At 38.4% G+C, this 25,848-nt stretch overlaps 1 non-coding gene and 1 pseudogene across 1 annotated transcript; both read right to left on the bottom strand.

Moving 5' to 3' along the window:
• Window positions 1-25,848, bottom strand: part of LOC149235734 (leucine--tRNA ligase, cytoplasmic-like) — a 45,996-nt pseudogene that overhangs the window by 9,058 nt on the left and 11,090 nt on the right.
• On the bottom strand, window positions 426-527 carry LOC149235735 (U6 spliceosomal RNA). The gene has a single exon (XR_016246823.1). It is a non-coding gene; the product is annotated as a U6 spliceosomal RNA (small nuclear RNA).

Raw genomic sequence — 25,848 nt, 5'->3', positions numbered from 1 at the left:
ATTTTTAAGTGACATTTTATAATTGCTCATACCCATTTACAGTTGTATTTACATTCCTACGAATCACGATGCAGTTGCATTTAAGATCCTATGATTTAGATGTGGTATTTTGGATCTCCTATATTTAGTTATTTGGGCTATTTAATTACAATAAAGAGGTCAAAGGCTCGAAATCTTGTTGATGTTCCCACCCAGGGATGGAATTTGATGGGAAAATTTCCCATCACCAGGTGATTTTCTCGTCAAATACAGGCTAAAAATTTACAAAACCATCAACATACTTCCTTGAAAATGGAAAGATGTGTCGAAGAGAGGTGAAAACCATCAAATTTGATGGGTGATTTTGTTTTGAAATTTCAACCCTATTCCTGCCACCTACATTTGTTTTATTTATTTATTATTATTATTATTATTTTAATTCTAGTAAAAAATTAGACCATTTCTTGATTTGTGTGTCATCCTTGTGCATGAGCCATGCTAATATTCTATTTATATTTTTAATTTTATTGGATGAATTTGTATTGTTCCTTGCTGAACCAACTTTATTGAAGTCGAAGGTCATCTACTAATTAATCTTATTGATTGTATTGCCTTTAGTGAAGTCCAAGGTGCATCTAATAATGATGTTGTTGATTGAAAAATGAAATTTTTTTACTGAAGAGGCTCATTTTCTTTGTTTCTTCGCCTACAATTTGTAGAGGGGACGCACTAGCACTACAAATAAATACCACGTCAACGTTCAAAAAAACCCTGCCTCCATTCTTTTATTGTTCTGTACTCTTTGTTTTCAAATGTTGTGATTAAATCAAAAAATGATATTACAAGCCAATCTTTCCAACATTCCCCATTATGAGGTTTGGGGAACCTAATGAGCAAAAATGGCTTCCCATAGCGGGGAAGATGGTGCAATGGTGGGCCAACAAAAACTATGTTTCACCCTACAACTACCTAAGTTAACCATGCCTAGTTGTAGTATTTATAAATTAAAGTGCGATTACAATGAATTTCATGTTGGGCAGTTGATGAATAGCTTCAACCTGCTATTATAAGCATCGATTGGTTCAATTAGTTTTATTTATATATTCAATCTAAATACTTAATGAGATTAGAAACCGTGTAGAGGGATATTTTATAGTTAAACATTAACACATATAGGAATTGTACAAAAGGAAAAAAATATACAAATCACAAAGTAAATGAAACAAAAAGATTTATTATTTAATTAAACCAATATTGAACATAACTTTTCCAGGCAATGTTAGGGAGGCTAATCCTCAACCAAGCCTTTCCCAATTATCTATACAATTGTAAATGTATTGAAGAAAAAGATAAGGAAAAACTAGAAGCACTCACATGTGAAATAATGCCGCTATAAGATGAAAACAAAAATCCTTGATTAACTTTGAAATATATAGGTATTACAGAAATATTCAAATTTTTGGTCCAGGAATCAATCCTTTTCCAATCAAAATGTACAATATATATAGATTTTGTACAAAATCTTATTTCTACAGATTACAATGAAAAAAAATGATATCCAAAATAACAACTTAGATGCTTTGAACAAAAACTTCTATCAATACAAAAAATATCCAACCTGATTATCTGTAACCAATCTTGATTTATGGATTGTGTTCCATGCCATCTGAATCTGCTCTGATTTTTCTCCTCTGAACCTAGATCTACCTTGATAATCTACTGAAAATAGCCTTCCTTTGAGATACTATTGTTGAATTCAAGATATAAGCTCAACGAGATGTTCCCATTATTCTCCCATTGGATAAGTTAAAAGTAACCATCTTTCTATAGGTTTCATTCACTTCAATGCATTTATGAAAGGTTGGTTTAACTGTGAATAAATATTTGATCTCATAACATATAAATAAATCATTAGATAATTTCTCAAGAAGACTTTGTCCACTCAAGGCCTGTTTTAGTCCAGAAAAATTTGACTTATCCTGTGCAACCCTATTAAGTAATCTTCAAAATTATCCATAGAAATCATTTTCCCTTGTGAATTTTTGAAAGAAGGTAAACCTCTTTACTGTAGAACATATAACTTCTTGTTAAATATGTTAACTTGAACCTGCATGTATTTACATTTTTCTTTCATTTGCACCATTAGGTTCTTTTTAGTTAGAACCTTTTTTGTTTTTATAATTGAATGAGTCCTGGAAATAATATCCATTTCTTCTAATTCCTCCTTTGTTTTATAATTCAAAAACATTACAGTCTTACCAACCTGATTGGGTTTGTTTCCAATATCATTATTGAATTTATCTATTTCCCTTTCTGCTCATTCTAACAATTCCTCTTGTTCAACCATAATTCCAATTTATGTCCAAACATCAGATATTGAAGACATGATCTCCACCCATGTTCTTTCTTTAGCTTGACTTAAGAATTCAACACTATTAGCTTGATCCATATGCCATTCTAGCTCTTGTTGTAATTTGGAATTCTTTAGAAGTTCAAAAACTAAGGAATTATATGACTTTAGTTTCTCTTGTTTAGATTTCTCTAAATCTCTCTTCAAATTATCAATTTCTTGATTCTTTATGCTCAAAGATGACAATGCCTTCGTTAATTCCTCTATTGAATAATTTCCTTCCAAAGTTGTTTGAGATGAGGAACCAACTACATCTTTTACCTATTCTCTTTCCTTCAACAAAAATTCCACTTGTGATTCCAGGATGTGAATTTTCTTATTCTCTTCAATCATTACTTATAAGAGAAATTCTTTCTCTTTCTCCATCTCTCCAATTTCTTATGTTTGTGGATGCTCAGTAGCTAACAAATTTACCATTTTGGAATATCTTGAATGTCCACATTTCTATTTTTTATGATTTCCTTGGTAACATTGATGTTATTAAGATTTAATCCCAGTTTAATAACTATGCCCTCTAATGATTTGATCCTGGTATTCTTAGCAAGAGAGTAGATTTTCTCCATCTTAATTAACTCAGAAATTGTGTTATTCAATGTATTCTACAATTTAAACAAATTAATTGTTGAACTAGTTAAAGTGGAGTAGATCATTTCCCCTATCTATTTATGGAGATTAATCTTGTCAATTAGATGAATTTTCTTTGTATTAAAATAAAATATGGAAGTTTTATAATATTCTACTACTCTAGCCCCTTGGAATTTAGGTTCTAAGAAGGCTAATTGAAGTTGCCCCTTCTCATCATCCAAGGCTGAGAGTAACCTATTTTTTGTAGAAGAACCTTGTTTCCAAAATTAACTATAGGTGACTAATTTCAAAGCTTCATTCTTCCTTTGAATTTCCATATATTAAGAAAAACACTCTGATTGGCAGAATAAGAAGTTGAAGAAAATTGGCTTGCTACGATTTCCGCTTATTGTAGGCTATATACAGGCTTGCTTGACAAAACAATTGTAGAAGGTGATGATACATCAGGTGACATAGTTTCTAACATTACTTCTTATGTTTCCATTACTTTTTGCCTTTTTCACACTCTGAGTGATGTTCCTTATGAATCTGAAGTGGAATGTGGAACATCCTCAATAACCCTCTTTAGTTATTTTTCTTTCTGCTGAGGAGTAAATACAACATTAAGTTTTAGAGGGTGCTCTATTTCTTGCTCTCCTGGTAATTCTTCTACGGTACCCTTTTCCAATATTTCTCTATTTGCATATATTTCAATGTTTGGTCTTGGTGAATGAATATATGGGGTAGAACCATGTTGAACTCTAATAGATGAAATCTTAGAAATTAGATCATAAGGCCAACTCTATCCCTTTGTAAACTTCATTTGTTGCAACAAAAAATCAAATTCTCTATCAATATACCTAGTGTTCACAACAAAAGGTCCTACCTCTTCCTTGAGCTTGAAAATATCCTCTTTCTTTCTTGGAAGAAAGTGCATTTGATCTATGATCAATCTTTTCTAATGAATTCAAGTGAAAAAAATATGATTGGGAGAAAGACTGGTAAACGATATGGAGGAAGTTCACATCCATACATCCTATCTCAATAAATCTTTTATAAAAATACCAATCTCCTAATTGTTTTGTTCACTAAGATGTAAAGTGTGATTGACCTTAGGTGAAATCCTCCAGACTTCACTACTAGTCAAGAGACTGTAACATACTAATAGAAATTGATCCACAAAGTTTGAAAAAGAAAACTCCTTAGAATGTTTCCTAACCAAATATGCCCCATGGAAGAATGACCATAAATTCCCATGTATATCCTACTTTTGAAGTTGTAACTAATAGAACTTACTTCACTTATGAAAAAATAATGAATACACCAAAAATGATTGATGGTTAAAGGATTTCTCAATTTCAAAGTTCATAAATTGTTCATGAATGGTGTCTGAGAGAAACTGACTGAAATTGAAGTACATAGAAGGCTTATTTCTTGGAGATAAAGTGGACAGAAAACCTAATACCAATTCATCTACAACCTCATCATTCTCATATCCTAATAAAAATAACAACATTGATATTATTTTCCTAGAAATCTTTGGGAAGATATTTGAAGGGTAAGGAGGGTTGTGTTGTGGAAGGTTGGATCCCTTTGGTAAAAAGGATTCAAAGATGAGATTTATTTGCTAAGGTCTAATTTTTGATAAGTTTCTAACAAACTTTCACTAGAAAATGGATGAAGTGAATTAGGAACAACAACTTGTAGGGCTTGTAAAATTGACTCGGAAGTGATATAAAACAAGGGATTTTAATTTTTGGTAACGATGGCTCTCTTATTAGGTAAATATCTATTTAAACACATGTTGATGGTGTTGTAAATTTTCCAACAAAGGGAGTATCCCCGGTATGAAGTCGCAACTAGACCTCACATCGTTTTGAGTAAGAGCCCCATCCAAATAATAGGCCCGACCACTATTATTCTTATAGATGTTCCTTGGTTACAATTATCAACATGAGTGATTATACAAAGAAAATTTTAAATAAGAAAGTAAGTTGATACTGTGAGGCATACAATTGCAATGCATATAAGGTACTTTCACGGAAAGGAAAAGACACAGTGAGCCTCTAGAAGAAAATTAATAGTACTATCCTAAAAGAGACACACAAGAGAATGGAAAGAATAATTAATTAACCCGCAAAGTATTTCATAATATAACAACGATGATAAAATCAAGTACCAATGAAATTCAATGAGATTCATACCAAAGCCAACGAAATAGTTCAATTTCATTAGTATGTGTTAACATAAACATACACTACAAACAATGAAAGAATAGTCTTACAATCATTCATGTCATATGCATGAAATTTTGTTGGCTTTAAGAGCTTCATATATTGAGTGAAAGTTCGAAGATACATGATTACAATGATGCATCACTAGTCCCAATAGTGGAACATTAAGTCACCACTCTCTCCTCCAAAGGAAGATCTTCTCTCCTATGCCAAGCTAGAGAACCCAATTTGAAAAGTCCAAAGTCCCGTCTCTTTAGCTATGAGGGTGTATTTATAAAAAATGACATGACCCTCCACCTCCCATGAGACTATTGACCTCCCTCATGACTCTTGAGCTTCTAGTACGACTTTTCAAATTATTATGTGACCTTTGATCTTCTACATGAATACAAAACTTTCTAGTGACTTTTCACATTTTATGTGAAACCCTTGGGCTTCCACACATTTTACATCTTCTTATTTTTGGAAATTACATAATTACATTCCACACATGATGTGGCAAAATACATTGACACATATGAATTTTGTGGTGGCACTTTGAGAAGTCATGACTTGGCAATGGTAACATAAAACTTCATTTCATCAATGCCAAGCTCTTCTCCTTGCTACTACGACTTCAACTTCTTCATTATGGGTCTTTTCTTGTACTTCATCTTCACCATCCAAAGGGTCTAGATAAGTGTTGAAACCTTCAAGGTCAACATAAGTTTCCATTTCTTTATGTTGGTCCAAGATTACCTCATGTCTGACATAGTAACATCTTTGTGTCTTGTCTCCATGATTCTCCTTCTTGTAACCTCTCCTTGATAACCTCCTTTGAGAATCACCTTGCCATGTTCAAATTATAATACCTGCAAATGAATTCCACTAATGAAATGCCAACATTAGTCCAAAAACCACCTATTCTACCTTTGCTTGCTCATCGAAGGTGCTGACTGATGGGACAATGGGTAAGGATTTTAATAGAGAGAGACTAAGAATTGCGCAATTTGGCTCAAAAATGGTCAAGGGTGATTTGAAAATTGATCATCCTTTGACACTTTGAAAGTTTTGAAAATTTTGGGTCTTCAAAAGTTAACTTAGTTTGTAACTTTTTCAAATGTGAACAATTAATTTTTAAACAAACTTAAATATGAAACAAAATATTATGCAATCTAACATGGTCAAAATGAAGAAGAGAATACCCAATTGGTAATGGATTTCACCCCTCTTGGGCTACGTCTCTAGGCCTTGCTCCAATGGCTAGGTCGCTTTATTGATCTCAACAACAAAATGAGTGCATTACAAATCTTTGACTCATAGAGTAAACCTCCTTCTAGAGTGGCATTGTTTCTCCTTCAAATAAATGTTCTCCTTCAGGGAACTCTCACTCACAATTTGACTCCCTTTTACAAAGAAATGATGGCACCAAAAGAAAATGACTCTATCATTGAATGTGACAATAGGTCCTCATACTCATTTTGAGATCAAGAAGCACAAATTCAACAACTTCATAATGAAGTGTTGAAATGGTATTTCCCACAATCATAGTGAGAATAGACTAAATTTGGTTGCTCTATTAAATAAACAGGTGTTGTAGATGCATTTGGAAGGCTCGGCAACCCCTGTCTAGGCTCTTTCTGTGCTTAAAAAGTCTCTATATGGCCTCAAAGAAGCCAAAAATAGTCTTTGTCTGCAACACAACAAGATTTGTCTTTGAAAATTTTCCAAATTGCAATGCTCAAATAAAAAAAATTAATGCTGCCATTGTGTCGAGAATACCTAAAAACCCCTGTGTAGGCTATTCTTGGGCTCAAAAAGGCTGAAAAATGGCCAAGTACGGCCTCTCAATTCCTTTCTTTGCTATTTGTCTTGCAAAATGACAAAACTATCTAGCCAAGCAATGAAACTCCTATTTTGGCATATTGCCAGGAAATAATTTCACATGGGAGAAAGGGAAATTCGACCAAAATTGGTGTAAAATGTCGAATAATTAATCACGCCAGTAAGCCTTAAGTGTTGATTTTTTAGCTCTAGTGTTGGTCATATGGCAGTCCATGTGGCTAGGGGAATGAGCCAGAGGACATGTGCCTACCGACACTCCTCCCCTAGTCATGTCATATGCCATGTGGCACAGGGCTAGGCCATGCACCCACCTCGACCTTCAATCCCTCCACCTACGGTTTTGGTACTATGATTATGACCTGGGGTCAGCGCTTAGTGCCCAACCCTCCCGCCTTTGCACCCATTGTTGGTTACGTGCTCAATTATGGGTGTTAATCTGACCTGAGGGCTAGGTTAATTGCCCATCCCCACCTCATTTTTGCTAGGTTGTATAGTGTGCCATTTAACCAAGGGCTGGGGTGATGTGGCCTGCCCTCTTATCCAATGCCAAAACCATTAAACTTTAAATATTAATTCACCCCATTGATATAATAAGTCATATGCATGGTTCGACAATGGAATGATTAGTTTTTTCAATGGAGGTCATGGGGTCGAATCCCCTACCAGTTTGGTCAACCGACCCAACAAAATTTTACAGAAAAACAAAGGGCCACATGGCACCTTCCCATTGGATCACGTGGTGCCTCGTGAGTGGGCCACATAAAACCAACCAACCAATAAAAATGTACCAGAACTGCTTGTATGACCTGCCACGTGTCAACACATGATTCGTTAAACTGTCCATTGTACATGCACAGTCACTTGCTGATGTTAGTGCCATGTCACCTATATGGCTTGCCTAGTCAGTAGCCTAGTCAACCATGCGAGTTGACTCTTTAGCTATTTTCTAAAAACTCTAGAATGAGATAAATTTTTCATATGATGTCAGATTGAGGCGATTCAAGCATCGTTGGAACTAGAACGATGAGATCTACGATTTGGCACTGTTTTCAAGTGATTTCGAGAAATTTAATTTTTGAGCATATTTTTGATCCCCTAGATCAAAGGGGTGACCGTGTTTTCCACTAGAACTACACAATGCATAATAAGGAGGAGCTCCTTCAAAGTTATATGTAGTGGGGAAGTCCAAGAGATAGGGGTGATGAGTTTGTTGATTGAGGATGGACAATGCACAATGCTCAGGGAAGAGGAGGCAAGGATTGCACAATTGAGCTTCACAAGGATTGAGGAATGACCCCACTATCCATTGGAGCTAGAAAATGCATAGTAGGAGGAAAGACATGATAAGGTACTATGCAGTGAGGCATTTCAATTAGCAAGAGAGATATGACTAACCACCATAACTTTGCAATGCACATTGATTGAGGAGAAGACTCTAGGATTGTGTAGTTAAGTGCTGCAATGACTTAGATATGGACCTACTGTCTACTAGAAATGTGAAATGCACAGTAAGAGGCTCACTTGGTGAAGGGATTACACAGTTGACTAGTGTAAGAAACATAAGGTTAGGTCACTATACCTTGAGGATGCTTACTTCACCATGAAGGAGAGAGAGCCTTTGTATTACAAAATTCTCTTCAGTAGTGATCGGGAGGAGGTTCTACTATCCATTAGATCTATTCCATGTGTAATGGAGTCAAGCAGGAGTCAATTTTTGGTTTATTTTTCAAGGGTAAGCAGGAAGAGACTAAGGGACTGTAGCTCAAGATTGTGCAGGGTGTTTGTGAAAGAGGCTTCCTGTAGGATGGCACAATGCAAAGTCGTAAGAGGTAAGGGATGCATCCTTGCTGGCTAAGAATGTGTAATTTTCTCATCTAGTAGCTTAGAGTTTAGGTATTTAAAGTGTGAAGACAAGGGAAAGCCCAAAAATGGTTAAGTGTTGGATCAATGGAATAAGAGAGAACACATGATATAAACAAGTTCCAAAATAGATTCACACACAAGTATATCATAAAAGACAAGCAAAGAGAATCAGGGAAAATTTTAGGGGCTAATATTCCAAGATTTTTCCAAAAAAAATATTCGCCAACGTCCATTTTTCTAAAATGAATTCGCCCAAATTTGATAGTATAAAATTATTTTACCTTAAAAATCACCAATATTATATATCATATAATATAAAGTAATTAGAAATCTAAACATTTTTCACAAAATTATCATCAAACATTTTTAAATTCGGATATTAGGGACTAGTAAGATTTGCCAAGGTTGTTAAAATTTAAGATAAACTTCCATGCTTAAAATTTTCCTTGAAGAGAATGCACATTACTCAAGATCCACATGCATACTTTGAAACGAAATCAAAGCAACACTTATTTCTTAGTGCAACACTTAGAATATAATTTACGATATAAGTGTCGTCTACAACCAAAAGTGCGCTAAGTTGTGGGAGAGTGTCTAATGCATATTATTATGATATAAAATATTAGCTAATGCATAAGAGAGTGCTAGAGGTGCCTCTAGTTGTGTGCCAAAGTGCAACACATGCAGGAGTGCAAACGCTAAAAAATGACACTTGCGGCAATAAGAATAGTTAAAGACAACACTTGAAAAAGCTAAATAAAGTGAAAGAAACACATGCGAAAGCAAAATAAAGAAAAGGTGACACTTGCGAAAGTGAAAGAAATAAAAAATGACAGTCGCCAAAATGAAAGTGACACTTACAAAGGTAAAAGTGTGAAAGAGTGATAGTTGAGAAACTCACCAAATGATAGTACAACTGCAACTAAGAGTGAGAGAATGTTCCTTATGCTAAAAAATGCACAAAGCTTGAAAGCGAAAGAAAAATATGATAAGATTTATGAGTTAGTCTCTTCATAAAATGAGAGAAAACATGCTACTAAAGATTAGGGTTCATGAGTGCATGTCAGGAAATAAGGAGTCAAGGGTGAGATGGCTTCTACTAAGAAGTGTAATAACATTGACTTGAGGAACCGCATACTCACTATCATCTTGAATTGCATGCTGAATGTCAGCAAAGGCTGTACAAGCATTATATTTATGAAATAGACAGTCACTACCAACAAATATTGCATAGTCTCTATCATCAAGAGTTGTGCAGTCACTTCCACTCGGAACTGCATAGTCACTGTCTCTAAGGACTGCGTAGACATTGCCTCTCAAGAGTACGCAAGCTTGTCTTCAAGGATAAACATGGAATGATAAGCTTGCTAGAATGGGGTATGCTTGTGAATGCATCAAAAGCTAAGAATGTTTATGCAAGTGACTTTGATAGTTATAATATCACAAGAAAAATTAAGGACTTGGAAAATCATCAACCAATCAGGAAGTGAACATGAACAAGTTGAGATGACAGATCATAGGATCACAAGGAGGCTCCAAAATTCAAGTGTAGGAAAATTTGTGGAGGGTGTTTGTTACAACAACAACACCACATGAAAAATCCAGGAAAGTGATGACTTTATGGAAACACATATTGGGGAAGGGACGATTCCCAAAAGGAAAAACCTTGACTATGGTATTGAAACCTTTGGAATGCCAAATTTTTCAATTCATAAAGGACAAATTCACATTGTGTTTCCACAATATTAGCATCTCGATCGATTAAAGGAATCTCATCAAGTTTTATTGAAGCATAGGGAGGTGGGGCTTGGGATTGGTTTTTACCCTTCTGACTCTTTATCATACTCATAGTTGCAGTAGATATGAACATGAATAAGAGGGTGATTAGTATAATTACTCAGTGATTGGTAAGTTTTTGAATATGTCATTTGATTGTTGTGATTTCATTTTGGAATAAGGAATTACTGGAGGGGGTGAATTAGTAATAGTGAGGTTCTTAAGATTTAAGCTCAGTTCTTAAATTTCCTTTTTCTTTTTCCAATTACTTGTGAGAACATTCATATATATATATATATATATATATATATTCACATGAATATACAATCCATCAATTGAGCAACACACACATATTGACATCTAGATATTTTTATATGCAAACCCAAAGGGAGAAAACCACCAATATGTTTTTTATTATGATGTAAATTAAGCACCCAATTAATTGCATCAAGTTGTTTGTGAGCACCCACTCACAAGAGGCCACAACCCCCTCAAGATAACAAACCACCACTTACAATGAGGCACCCACCTCGTATGAATGTAGGCCACTACCTACTTTAGCCATTGTTATGATTTTCATACAATTTTCAGACTAAAAACAAAGACCAATACAAATGCATAGAAATACGAACCTGATTATCTACTCCACACATATACATGTAGCTCCTCACTCTTTTCACACAACACTCCACACTCCCATTCACAACAACGCTGCATTCCCCACATTGCACAGTTGCTATCCATAGTTGTGTTCCAGTGATACACTAGGAACAATGTTGTCTCTGTTAGCCATTACTCTCCCTTTCATGCTTCCTGAGTGTACTCTTGTAAGGCTATTCATTTTTTTGTTGCATTTGGTTACTTTCTCATCACAACACAATTAATTCAGAGAATGAGTATGTAGAAATTTTCACTGTAGATCACCTGATAATGCAATGTACTAAATCAAAATACTTGATCTACTTCTACTATCAAACTTCACAGAAGCTTAATCAATCTGAGCAAGATCAATCGGAACACATATAACAGAGAAGAAGAAATCATACACATGAAACACAGAAGAATACTCTGGGGAAAGCCTTAGCTAAAAATCCTGCTATTTGTATTATCATACAAGTGGAAATATCTTAGGATTACACAAAGCTTTAGCTCACAAGCTATCCAACTCTTAGTACAATCCCTCACTGCTGCTCATAGATAGAAATACAACACACATGCCTTCCTTCAGTCCTCCAAGCCTCCTATTTCCTTGCGTAGTTTCTCCTGGGTCCTCCAGCTACAACTTGGGTGATTCTCACCTCACACAGAACACTGACCTCTGAAATAACTGCGCAATCATGAAGGAGATAATTCCTTCTGCATGGATGAGTTTCCTATATAGTAAAATTCATCCAAGTAATAGTACATTGTCCCTTCCTTTAATCTCAACTAGGTCTTTCTCTGAATTGACATGCATGAGTTGTTTATGAGAGAATATTCACTTATCTAGAGAACACTAGTTGCATGCATTAACTGAATGAACTCACAATTAGTCCCTCCAACTATTTGGAACTAATTTAACTGGACTTAACTCAGTTAATTGAGCTAACTAATTACAACTCAAATACAACTCATCCTTATCTCCTTAATTAAGGGATAACTTCCTCAATCAAAGGGATAACTGTTGCATGTCTTCACATAGACTTCATGTTTTATTTTCTCCAACTAATTAGCTCAAGATGAATTAATTAATTATTTTTCAAATAGCTAGTGAGACTAAATTCGAATTTTAATTCTCGATTTTAATTCAAGGACAAATTAAAATTGGAATATATCCCGAAATGCTATTTATAGCAATTCTATTTTTATTCTATTTTTTGCTATTTCCAACAGAGTTGGAATATATCCTGAAATTCTATTTATAGCAATGCTATTTTTAGCATTTCTATTTTTAACATTTCTTGTTGCTATTTTCAACACTCCCTCTCAATAATAAAGGGATTATCCGTCACCCCGATCCTGTCTCTGTGGAACATGAATTTACACTTTGATAATGTCTTAGTCAAAATGTCGGCATCTTGCTTCTTGGTCGAAAGATACTGCAACAACATGATCCTCCTTGCCACACAGTCTCTGAGATGATGATACCGAATGTCTATGTGCTTGGACCTGTCATGAAATATTGGATTCTCAAAGAGTTTGATACAACTATGATTATCACAATAGATCACAGTTGGATCCATCCTCTAATCAAACAAACCAACTAGAATTTTCCACATCCAAATGGCCTCACATACTGCCTGACTTGCAACCATGTATTCAACCTCTGTTGAGCTAAGTGCAACTGACCCCTGTTTCCTACTGTACCAAGAAATTTCAGCTGAACCAAGGTTGAAAATTCCTCCTGATGTGCTCTTCTGATCTGATGGACTCCTTGCCCAATCTACATCTGTGAAGCCCTGTAGCTTCACTCCCTCTAACCATCTGTACCATAGTTGAAACTGAGATGTGCCTCTGAGGTATCTCAAAACATGCTTCGCTACCTTCCAAAACAACTTGGTAGGCTGAACCATAGCTTGACTCAACTGGTTCACCGCAAAGCACAAATCTGGTTGTGTGTTCACTAAGTACATTAATGAACCCAAAAGCTGTCGTTACACAACAGCCTCTACTGCCTCACCTGAAGTAGCATCCTCCTTCCTCTAGTTACCTACTAGAGGAGTTTGCATGGGTTTGCACTTATCCATGTGGAATCTCCTGAGTATCTCATTGGCATACTTTCCTTGAGACACAAACACCTCCCCATCCTTCTGCCACACTTCCATGCCTAGAAATTAGTGCATGAGACCCATGTCTTTCATCTCAAACTCTTTTGCAAGGTACTCCTTGGAAGACTTGATCAACTGATCATCACATGCTAATATTAGATCATAATCATAAAGAACAATGATCAACTGCTTACCTTCCACCATGATGTGGTACAAGTTCGCATCCGCTTCACTCTTTGTGAAGCCCAACCCAATGAATTAGTTGTCGATCCTGGTGTACTAAGCACGAGGTGCTTGCTTCAACCTGTACAAATATTTCTTGAGTCGGAACACATGCGACTCATGATCGAAGGTCTCAGATCCTTCTGGTTGCTCTATGTACACCTCTTCCTCAATCTTGCCATTGAGGAACGTAGTCTTCACATCCATCTGATGGATCTTCCAACCCATCTGCGTTGATAGTGCCAACATTGATTTGATAGATGAGTACCTTGCTACAGGAGCAAAAGTCTCATCATAGTTGATCCCCTTGACTTGTGAGAAACCACGAGCAACAAACCTTGCCTTATGTTTCTCCACACTACCATTAGCAACATGCTTTACCTTGTAAAGCCAATAGGAACTCACAACTGACTTGTTCTCCAGTCTTGGAACCACATCCCAAACACTGTTCCGAACTATGGAGTCATACTCCTCCACCATAGCATCAACCCAAACTAGCTGGTGCACTGCTTCCTCAAAGGAAGATGGTCTGGTCTCCACACATTCCCCAACAAGCACCATGTATCTAGTGTACCTCTCAGGTGACCTCCTCTGTCTGCATTGAGAAGATGGTTCTCCCACATTATCTCTTGCATATGACAACAATCTATTAGCTTCCCTTGTGCGTTTCCACCCATCTTTGGAAGACTCTACATGAGTGGATGTATCCACTCCTGGAACCTCTGCATGTGGCTGCTTTGCATCAGTCTGAGGCTCCTCCTCCTTAGGAATCAAAAGTTCCTCCTCTGCATGAAACTTGAGCTCCCTCTCAAGGGAAACTTGCATGGCCTTCTGCTCATCAAACTTTATATCTCTATGTACCAATGTCCTCTGACCAGTATGCAAGAACACCCGATAGTTGTGGGGTGTATCAGTGTACCCCACAAGTATCCCCAACTCTGCTGTCAGCTCTAGCTTCTTCCGGGCATCCTTGGTCACATGGAAATAAACCAATGAGCCAAATATCCTGAAGTGACTCACAACTGGTCTCTTCCCGGAGAAAGCTTCCTCTGGTGTCTTCATCCCAAGTATGCGATGCAGGCTTCTATTATGCAAGTAAACCGCTATGTTGCATGCCTCAGCCCACAAATGAAGTGGTAAGCCTTGGTCATGCAGCATCGCCTGAGTTGCTCCCACAATCGTTCTGTTCTTCCTTTCAGCCACCCCATTCTACTGTGGGTTATGAGGTGTCTTCAACTCCTATTTAATTCCTTATGCAGCACAGAAGTCCTTAAACTCTTGAGAGACATACTCTCCACCATTATCGCTTCACAAGGCCCTGATATTCTTTCATGATTCTTTCTCGACCAAGGCTTTGAACTCACAAAACCTTGAGAAGGTTTGATCCTTATTCTGCATGAAATATATCCAACATCTATGAGAAAAATCATCAATGAAAATAACATAGTACCTTTGTTTAGTAGTGGAGGCTGTCGAGAATGGTCAACACACATCTGTATGAACTCGCTCCAAGATTTCCTTAGCTCGACTGTCTCGATCCTGAAAGGAATATTTTGCATACTTACCCAAGGTACAACCTTTGAATGTGTCCACTTGCTCAAGTTTATCTTTGGGAAGTCCGGTAGAAATTTGCTGCATTATCTTCAAGGCCCCATGATGCAAGTTGTCCAACCTTCTATTCCATAACTCGCCAATATCTTGGCTTTGCACCAATTTTGCTTTGGAATTCAATGCAACACATTCATCTACCTCTAGCTTGTAAATATTCTTCACTTGAATCCCAATCCTCTTGGTCTGACCCGTTGCTATGTGTCTCAAGAATGCCTTTCCTTTACTGAAGACAACATCGTAGCCTTTGTCCTCCAACATCACAACTGATACCAAGTTCTTTTTCAGTCCTGGCACATACTTCACATCAGTCAAGGTGAGAGGAGCTCCATGCTCCCTCTAAAACACAACCGTACCTTCACCTGAAACACAGTACTTTCCATCATCACCCATTTCTATGCGCATCTGGAGGTCCTTCTCCTCCAAGGTACTGAATAAACTTTTATCGCCGGTCATGTGGAATGAGGCTCCACTGTCAATATACCAAATACAACCCATCATCGATGACACCATGCATGTGAAGAGGGTAAATTCCATTTCGAACTGAGAGGCTAATGCCTCACCTTACGATCCTTTCGAGGATCCCTTCTTGGACTTCTTCGATGGGAAATTAGTTGCATAATATCCCATCTTGTGGATTTGGTTTTCACCTGTGTTAGTGTCAGTGTCTTCACACTACCATCAGTGATCAAAGTCTCCTCTTTTGCATTTTATAGTAGGAGTATCATTTTGATGAGGTTGTATTCCATTAGGTCATGGATCCACTAATGGTAGGGTTTTCCTTAGTTTTTCCCTCATGGTATGTAGTTGTTGATATACTTCCATACTTTTCAGTCATGATTCATGTTCATTTTGTAGTTCATTCCATCAATTACATAGGGTTTGGTCTCATTAGGTCTTAGGGTTTTCACCATGGTCAAAATTCAGTGATTATTGCTAATAATGGTTAGTAGAAACATGAGGATGAAAATAATGATTAGAAAGTTTTAATCTCATAATTTGTAAACTTAATAAAATTTTCACCTCAAAACCAGTTTTGAGGTGAAAATAGAGCATTGGTATATTATTTGTAAATTTCATGTAATTTTATTATTTCTCATATGTAATTAATAGTTTCATGGTACTCTTGGTTCCCTGCTGATATTTCCAAGTACATGCCACTGCAAAAATCCAAGAAATCAAGCATCAGTTCACCTATTCAAGCAAAAGATCAAGCATCCAAAAAACAGAGTTATTTGAAAAGAAAATAGACATTACAAAGTGGGTTTTGAAAATTAAAAAATAAAAGTTGAAGAGCTATATAAAGATCATCCCTCTCTTAAATCATTTCATTGTTTGAGTTGAAGTCCATGAGCTAAAAATGCAATTTTGAAGTGTTATTGGGCAAAGGGGTGCATTCACTGTGTTTTTGGAGAAGTTCTGACTGGCACTACGCACCAAAGGCAAGCGTTATGCACCAAAGGCAAGCGCTATTCATAGAACTGGTGCTACGCACCTAGGTGATTTCTACAGTGTAAAAATGAACGGGTGCTATGCACCAAACTGGTGCTACGCACCTAGTAGCTAAGCTACAGATCGTTCCAAATTGCCTCAATTCACCTCAAAACTTCCAAATTTCATCTTTGCAAGTAAGTAACACCATCATTCTTGCTGAAAAGGGTTGTTGCAATCAATCTTTGGTGATTTTACCACTCAAGAAGTCAAACCCTAGTTTTCACCAAACAATCTCATAAATTACAAAGCTCACTCATTCACTGCTGTCCTAATCTCATCTATTTGCTGTTCCCTACACCCCATTCCCTCATATAAAATTCCCAAACCCTATACTTACACCCCAACCATACATTATTCCCAAACCCAACTCACTCCCTAAATCCCATTCACACTCTTATTCACTCTCACCTATTTACCTATAAAATCTCTTCATACTCATCTTACATTCATTCACCCTATCTCTTCATTCACCACACTTCATTCACCACAAGAGGAAAAACTATAAAACAATGGATAGAGACAGTGAATATGAGCTGGAAGAAGAAACCCTTAGTGACAGTTCTAGGGAGAGAGACACACAGGGCAAGAAGCCTCATAAAGGAGGAAAACATATCAGAGAGGAGCCTACAAGTTTGAGGGAGCTGCAAGCCTACCCATTTGCCATTTCTTGTTTTAAACACCAGTCATGTTTTGATTTCTGTGAAATGGTGGAAAGGGTTAAATTTCATCATGAATTTGCAAGGTTGTTTGTGACACATTTGGACAACAATGAGGTAAACCTTGCTGGAGTTACATTCACTTTATCACCAACTATCATTTCAGAGGCTACATGTATTCCAAATGTGGGTGAAAAGTGGAACAAAGGTCAGGACATTGACATGGAGTACTATGAGCCTTACATCAAGGCTAGGTACCATGGCAAACTCAAGAGAGTATTCCCCTTTAAATTCTTGGAGGACATGTTTTCTCTATTGAGGAAGATCATCATCAAGTACTTTAATTGTGAAGGTGGGTTCTCCCGATTGTATGCCTACCATATTAGACTGCTGATGCATTTCACTAGGGTGAGAATGATGAATATCCCCTTCTTCATGTTTAGAAACATTGAAGAGATGGCACTTATTGTAAAGAAGAAATCATATCCCCAACAGTTAACTAGCATTTACCACTACTCTTTGATTAAAATCATGGTTTTACATCAACTGAACCTTCTTAACATGCCATGGGAGACTTTCATTTCTCATGAAATGTTCAAAGGCCCTCAAATATTTTCATCAGTTCCTCATGAAGAAGGTGGACCTTCAGGACATGAAAATGTCCAAGAGATTGAAACTGTTGGAGCGCCAGTATTTACAACATATGAGAGAGGCACTAGGAAACTTTTTGCAGCTGCCAGGCGAGTATTATCTCCACAAGGTGTGGGAGGGGTCTCACCTTCATCATTAGGGTATAGGAAAATGTTATCTCCACAAGGAGTGGAAGGGGTTTTGCCTTCTTCGTCAACTAAACAGGTACACGTTGAGCAGAAAAGCAAGGGTAAAGGTAAAGGCAAGAAAAATATGCATAAGAAGGATCTTGGAGATGGGCAAGAGAGAGATTTTGACCTTGTTGATCATGAGGAGACATAAGGAGTTGATGTGATTGACTTGGATACTCAAGATCCAAAGACTGTCAAAGACATGATCATAAAGGAACAAGAGGCTGAGATACAAGCCTTGTCATCAAATATCTAGAGCAAGAAAGCAAACAATTGACCGACAAGCAAATCCTCATGGAGCTGCAAATGATGAAGGAGAACCGACAAAAGACTAAGAAGGAAAAGGTCAAGTTGACTCCAATTGAACAAGAGATTGAGAATGACTGGGAAACTTGGCTTGAGAGGGTTAATATACACCTTGAGGGGCTGATTGAGAAGGCCAATAGAGACAAGAAGATGTTTCGCCACATGGCCTACCACTACATGACCTGGAATAAAATCTGCAACATAAGAATGAGGAAGCTTAAGGCTAGGTTGAGGAAGGCCTTAAGGAGAAAAAAGGAGCAAGAAAAATTGAAAATCTTGGCTGAAGCCTCACTAGCCCATCAAATCAATTAATGATAGTGCCTTGTGCCAAATCTGGGCAAGTTTTGACAAATTTTGGTCATTTTCAATTTTTGAAATTTTGTAACACATAAATTTGCCCTAGGTGCGTAGCACCACCGGTGCTATGCTTTTCACTAGAGGAATTTTTGAAGAAATGGCTTATATATCTGGATAGCATGATGAGAGCATCAAACCCAGAAAATCTCAACAATTTTGGAGCAAAAATCGGTCACCCAAAGGTCAAAAAACCATCAAAAAATGGCCTCTCTGCCTCTTTTTGAACACATAGAAGTAGCCTTGGGAGATTTCACTTTTGTGGGGGAAAATGACCTCCAAATGAAAAAATTGAAGACGTTCCAGAAACTAGACAGGAAGATATTTCCAATGGACTATATTTGGCTCAATTTTGTTAAGGGGAAGGCCTCCAAAAGTAGCTGTGAAGTGGCACTGTTATAGACAATTTTGTGCCTTACAGCAACAAGCATGAATTGTCAATAATCCAAGGAATCCAAAGTTCCCTAAACATGATGTTCCTACCCCTAGAGGAACAAGGTCAGCAAACCAACAGCTCTCAGATCAGTTCTCCACCTGAAAACACTCAAAAACAAGCAATCCTGAAATCAAAGCAGGTTCTCCACTGGGTTTCTGCGCTGAAACACAACTGCTCCATGGTGTACCTGCGTTGCAAAGCAGGCAGAACAAAGCCCACCTGCGTTGGGCGAGTTTGGACATGTGGCACAGTGAGTCATTGCTTTGGAATCTTCCAAAAATGACACTTGGGTCAGGTATTTCGCCTTGTGATGAGTCAGAGGCTTTGTTTCTCCAAGTGGAAGCAAGGTTCACCAAGTGGACTCAAGAACTGAAGATCAACTAAAGATTAACTGAAGAGAGAGAGGACACAAGGCAGCTACACATCAGTTGCAAGCTGACTCATCCTTTCTCAATTCATCTATATATTGAGCTCTCTCCTATGAGCTCAGGGGGCTGGAATTTTGTGCAAAGTAATGATATGCTATTGGTTTCATCATTGAGCTATTGGGTGATTGTTTGAGAGAGGTGAAGAAGAGCAATTCTTTCTGCTGGGAGGTGTTGCTGGGTTGGAGCCTGCAATGGTTTTAATCATCTCAGAACCTTTATTTCTTCATTAATAAAAGCTATTGAGGTTCTTCTATGTGCTCTTGTTTCAATTATGTATTGTGATGATTGCATGTTTGGTTTACACTAATCCATGAACCAGTTATGATTGCATGCCTCTTGTAGTTTCCTTCTTTGTCATTGTGCAGGATCTCATTGCAGCTGGGCGAGCAGAAGGACAAAGAGCTAGGAGCAAGCGGCCAAAGAGAAGAGTTTGGATTCGACATTAAGCGCAAGGCAACGGTTAGTGCTCTCTCCATCCTCTTTTGCTTTCATAAAGAAGTAAACCTTCAGTAGTTTGTTTTACAGTTGTTGCTAAGGAACTGTCACCCTTAGAGTGGGTTAGGGTCATCCGAGTCGGATACTTTTCCCTACAACAGGCACTACGCACCTGGCCAGTGGTGCTACGCATAGAGCTAGTTTGCCCAAAAATCCAGTTTTCGCCTAGTTTTTCTACAAGTTGACTTTTTCTCTCATCATTGATGAATTTATGATTTTAAATGATGCTAAGCTATGTAAATGTAATTTTAAAATGATCTTAGAGGGTAGATTCATCATTTTGAGGTGGTTTGGGGGTCAATGAATCAGTTTTCATGCTTATAGAGGCAAGCTGTTCCACTGCCTATATTCATGTTCCTTGTTGGGAAATGGTTGTAACAGTCCCTTATCTCTTGGATTAGATCCCTGATGGCTAGAATAGGTGGTTTTGATGTCTATATTATGTACTTTTTCATTCATTAGCAAAGGTTGGACTCTCTTGGATGCTCTGAGCTACATTGTGTTAGCTACCTATACCAATAGGTTTCATATTTCATGATTAGCAAAGAAAGTTCCAAATATGCTCTGCTTTGGTGATACAAAGATCCCATATTTCCAAAAGGAGACAAGGTGTGTATATAGCTTCATCTTGATTAAAGTTTTGATGGGTGGTCCAAAAGCCTAATCTGGATCATGCCATGTTTCAATTTTTCTGTTGTAGAATAGAGAAAGAAGTCTGTCCAAATTGTTTAATCTTGGCAGACCAGTAGCTTAGGTAGAGAAGTAAGGTTCCCAACTGCTTAATCTGGGACCTTGGAAGCAATAAGGGTAGTTTTAGATAGAAAATCAAAAGGAAAAAGCCAAAGAAAAGAAAAGGCACATAAGGGTCTGCAAGTCTAAGTGCACCCTCCATGAAGAAACAAAAAATGCTAGGTAAATAGATGGGTAGGCAGATGGGGTTGCAGAAATGTCATTCCTTAAAATTCAATATGTGCTAACCTATTCACAAAGGAATATCAATGGATTGAGAAGGTAGTCTTCTCCATCATGTTGCAGCAAAATAAAGAAGCATGACTAACTTCCTTTTCCCCTTTTTCACCTTCATTACTAACATCCCTTCATCAGTTGTGTTCATGAAAGAATTTGAGGTTTTATGCTGGTTCTTATTCCTTTGAAAGCCACATTTCTTGTCTAAAAATCTTTTTATTTTGATCTACTCCCTAAGCTAAGCTATCTTCACATAAACTTAGTGAGTTCACTCCTCATTCACCTTTTCCATCCATATTAACCCCTAACTTCTATTATCTAAATCCCCTATGTTACCCTATCCCTACTATTATAACACTATGGTGTATAAACCCCAAGCATTGTATAAATATCCCTCCCCTAGCATTATAGCCATATGTTCACTGTTAGGGATTAAATTGACATCTGGTCAGTTTGAGAACCCTAAGCCTTACCCCTCTTTCCCCTTCAGAAGTCATTTAACCCATTTAACCCTTCATTTGCTAAAAAACCTTGTAAAAAACCCCGTTTTCACCCTTAACCCGCTCAATTTGCAAAATGCACATGAAAACCCACTTTTTCCTATTTATCCAAAGTCTGGGCGTTGTGCGCGATTCTATAAAAAACATTGAAAAAACAATACAAATCCGCCAAAAGTCTAAAGTCCCCGCCGGGTGCAATTTTCAAAGAAAATATTATTTTAATCCCCGCTCGTATCCGTATCGACCTGGCAGCTTAACGATCCGTCGACCGTCGGATCGGGCCCTTTTCATCCGACGGCCCACATGAATATCGAAGCGGCTTCGACGTCCGAAGAATAGCTTCCGATATTTGTGAGAGGGTGACGTCAGGCCTCTGCCACGCGTCACCCCCACATCGTATCGGAGCCCCCTCTGACAATTCAGCCTCCGTATAATAAGCGGTGCGATATGATACCGCTTACTGTTTCCGGTTTCTGCCAACCCGCCCTGCCAACGTCACTACCACGTCACTGTTGCGTCATCGCCGTGTCAGCACCCCCGCTAGCCATTTGCTCCACCTGTCCGCCACCTCATCGTCCCCGTGGACCACTCTTAAGCCGCCACGTCACCTGATGACATCATGCTGACATCATCCGACCTTGATCCCACCTGATGATGTCATGCTGACGTCATCCAAAAAAGGCGCCAATGTTCCGAAAAATCCATATTTTGGCCAAAAAGCCGTGTTTTTGCACTTTTCACAAAAACAACTGTTGTTTCCTCTGCATGAAATTTACGTCCAAACTGTTGCCAACCTGCTGAATTCGACCTGGACACCATTGGCGCGCCAAATCCACCTGCATTTTCACCATTGCCAAGCAAATTTACCAGGTATTTATCGAATTCACCTCCCCTGTGCTCGGTTGTATCCAAAATTGTCTGAAACAAACCTTAAAAGAGTGAAAAACACATAATTTACTAGCAAATCCCCTGTACCTAGTCTCCATTTGCAACTGTAAGGTCGAAATTCACCTGCTAAGCCTTGTTTACCCAAGTTTTCATAGACCCTGTATTCTGTTCGCGCAATTGTGAACGGGAAATCCAAACTGCACCAATTTGCCGTGAAAAAGAGTTTAAGGCCAAGCATTCGTCTCATCAAAGCTTTGAGCAGTATTTCAATTGCTGCAATTGACCATTCCATCCTCTGTTCCTCAGTAATTCACCTTTCTTTTTCAAAGAATACTCTTTCGTATTGCTCTGCACAGTGACACCAGATTATACAGCAGAATCCTAAACTAAATATGGATACTCCAGTAGCACCTGTAGCCTTGAATGTTGCCCCTTTAAATGCTCCTCAGAGAGAACTGGATTGGCAGCCATTGGCAGACCTGGATTATCAGATAGCAGAAGAAATGCTAATGCACAGCAAGTACCACATTCACTTGCTGAATGAGTTGAATATTAAACATGAGGCTGGAACAGATGTATTGGGCATTTGGGATTCTTTCCTCCCTCTATTCAAACTCCCTCAAGTCAACCAGTTTCCTGACCTAATCCACAATGTGCTGAATCCTACGACGCCACTCAGAGGGCTGTGATTGACCCTTCAGGCTCAGTTGTTTTATATGTCACCCCTGAAGCCATTAGAGAGATGCTCCACTTCAAAACTGAGAAGAGATTAGTCCCTTTATTATTGGCTGATCTGATAAAGCAAGGGGCTAAATTGACAGAGGCTCAGATCACCAAGCTAAACCAGTTGTACATTGGGTCTGACACCGTGAAGTACCCTCCCATTTCTCATGTTTACCTCAACCAATTGGGCAGGGACCTTGTAGATATGATCAGTCCCATTCTGGTCTATAATTCTATTGAGTTTGTTGATGAGACTGTGCTGGTGATGATGCTCATGTTTGCCCCTGGCAATTCTCCAATCTGCTATGACTATGCCACCTACATATCTGACAAAATACATGAACAACTAATGAACTTATCAAGAGAAAGGGTGTTCAGATACACCTCTTACATATACCACCTGATTTTGTATTATCAACATGAGAAGTTTCACTTTGCTATGAAGAGAGTGGATGCACAAGGCAATCCAAGGTTAGTGGTTTATTGGTCCTTTGCCTTCCACTGCAGATCCAGCTCTCCATATACTTATTGTGAGTTTATAGACCTCTTCATTCACCTAGCCATGTCTCTGCTCATGAGCTCGCCTCCTCCTAGACTGACTGATGAGATGCAGAGGGTTCTTCAGCTGTCCAAGGCATACATCATCGGGGATTGGTACTATTACCAACACCACACAGTCATTAGAATCTATGGGTATGAGTTGCCCCCATACAGATTGCTCAGATATGTGCCCATGAGATTGTTTGCCCTGGAATACTTCACGAAATTTGGGAATGCTGATGTACTACACTTTTTAGGCAGAGGCAAGAAAGCACAGCTCAAGGTCAGGAACGAATTAGGCCACTTTATCTACAACAAAAGGGAGGAAGGTTGGAAAGAGGTGGATAGCATGTTAGAATCCCTTGGCTTGCAAACCAGTTTCTTTTGGAAACCTTATGACCCCAATCACTTCATAACTTTAAGGAGGGTCAAATATAGGCTGTCAAGTTATGACCATGTAAGGTTGCCTCACATAGAAAAGTATGAAAATCAAATTAAATGGAGGAGAGGAACCTTAGAGGAGGCTGCTACAAAAGAAGAATTAAATCAAAGAGCAGTTAGAAATATCCAAAAGATGGCTGACTTGGAGCTTTGTGCACAGGTGTTTGCTCTTCCAGGCACTCAAGTGGGAGCAACTGCATCTTCCTCCACAGCAAATCAGCAAACAACCAAATCTACTGAGCAAACCTCTACCAAAGGCAAGGAAAAGGAAATGGAACCAGAACAGCCACCTCATGAAGAGGTGCACCATGAAGAGATGCAGCATGAGCAAGCACAGTAGCAAGAAATGCAACAACAAGATGAGCAGCAAGAAAAGGAGAAATCAGGGCAGCAAGAAAATATATCACAGGCCCCAATTTCCACTGAGCAGCAGCCCCAACAAATTGTGCCTCCTAGGTAAGAGACAACAGTGGAGGCCTCAATCCTCCAAACCCCACAAAAAGAAGATATAAGCAGGAAGAGGGACAGAAAGACTCCCCTCACAACATCGACAACTCATGGGGAGAAAAGACATAGAATGAATCCCTTCTCAGAGGAAGAAATGCCTATAGGGCAATCTTTGGGCATGGGCCCACCTAGCAGGGAGGCATTTGGGAGTTTCTTCCAGCAGGAACAAGAGAGGATAGTGGGAGGAGAAGTCAGCTCCTCAAGTCAGCAGAGAGAAGGTGAACTGAACATCAAACAACAGTTCATTGACATAAAATGAGCTAATAAAAATACAACTATATAATAATTTGTTGAAAATGGCTCCCACTAACCAGCAAAGACTGATGTCTGCATATGATGTTAATGAAGGCAAAATGATCATGAGTCACTTCATGCCAACTGCATTGCAACCACAGTCCCCTTCAGACTACTTGAGGACCAATCTTGAGGTCCTTTCCAAGGACATCCACCCAATGGACAAAATCGAATTGCATAAGCAAACGGGTGAGATGGTGTATGCCTCCTTGGCAAACAAGACATTAGATAACTACAGGCTAGAAAATAGCCTAAATAATACAGCTGCCCAACTTGAGTTGGAGAGAGCATCCTCTCAAGCAAAGGACAACAGGATCAGAGCCTTAGAAGATATAATCATAGAGATTGGACATGACCCCAAGGACATCAAGGGCATACAAGAAATATTGAAATTAAGGGATGCAGACATGACAACTTTGAGGAAAAAGATCAAAATCCCAGCAACTATTCGCCCTCAAATGGAAGAAGTTGCCCAGCTGAGACATGATCAAGATGCGGCAGCTTTGCTAGTGTCTTTATATAAACATCTGATCCAGACTCAAGAAAAGTTGGGAGAATTAGAGGCTGCACAGGCAACATTGCAAGCAGCAATACAGCAAAACGAAGGAGGTCAAACATCTCAGCCTCCTCCAGAGATAATTAACCTTGAGGAAGCTCCTCCAACTATTGCTCCCCTCACTCAACAAACAGAATAGGCAGCACCTTCTACCTCAGCACCACCACCAACAACAGAGCAGGCCCCAAGCCTGGACATGCAAAAGCTGAGAAATGA

The sequence above is a fragment of the Pinus tabuliformis genome, chromosome 8 (genome assembly GCF_031772625.1).
Source record: "Pinus tabuliformis cultivar Carrire ecotype Pingquan chromosome 8, CPIR1, whole genome shotgun sequence".
Classification (NCBI taxonomy): Eukaryota; Viridiplantae; Streptophyta; class Pinopsida; order Pinales; family Pinaceae; genus Pinus; species Pinus tabuliformis.
This window is presented reverse-complemented; position numbering and strand designations above follow the sequence as displayed.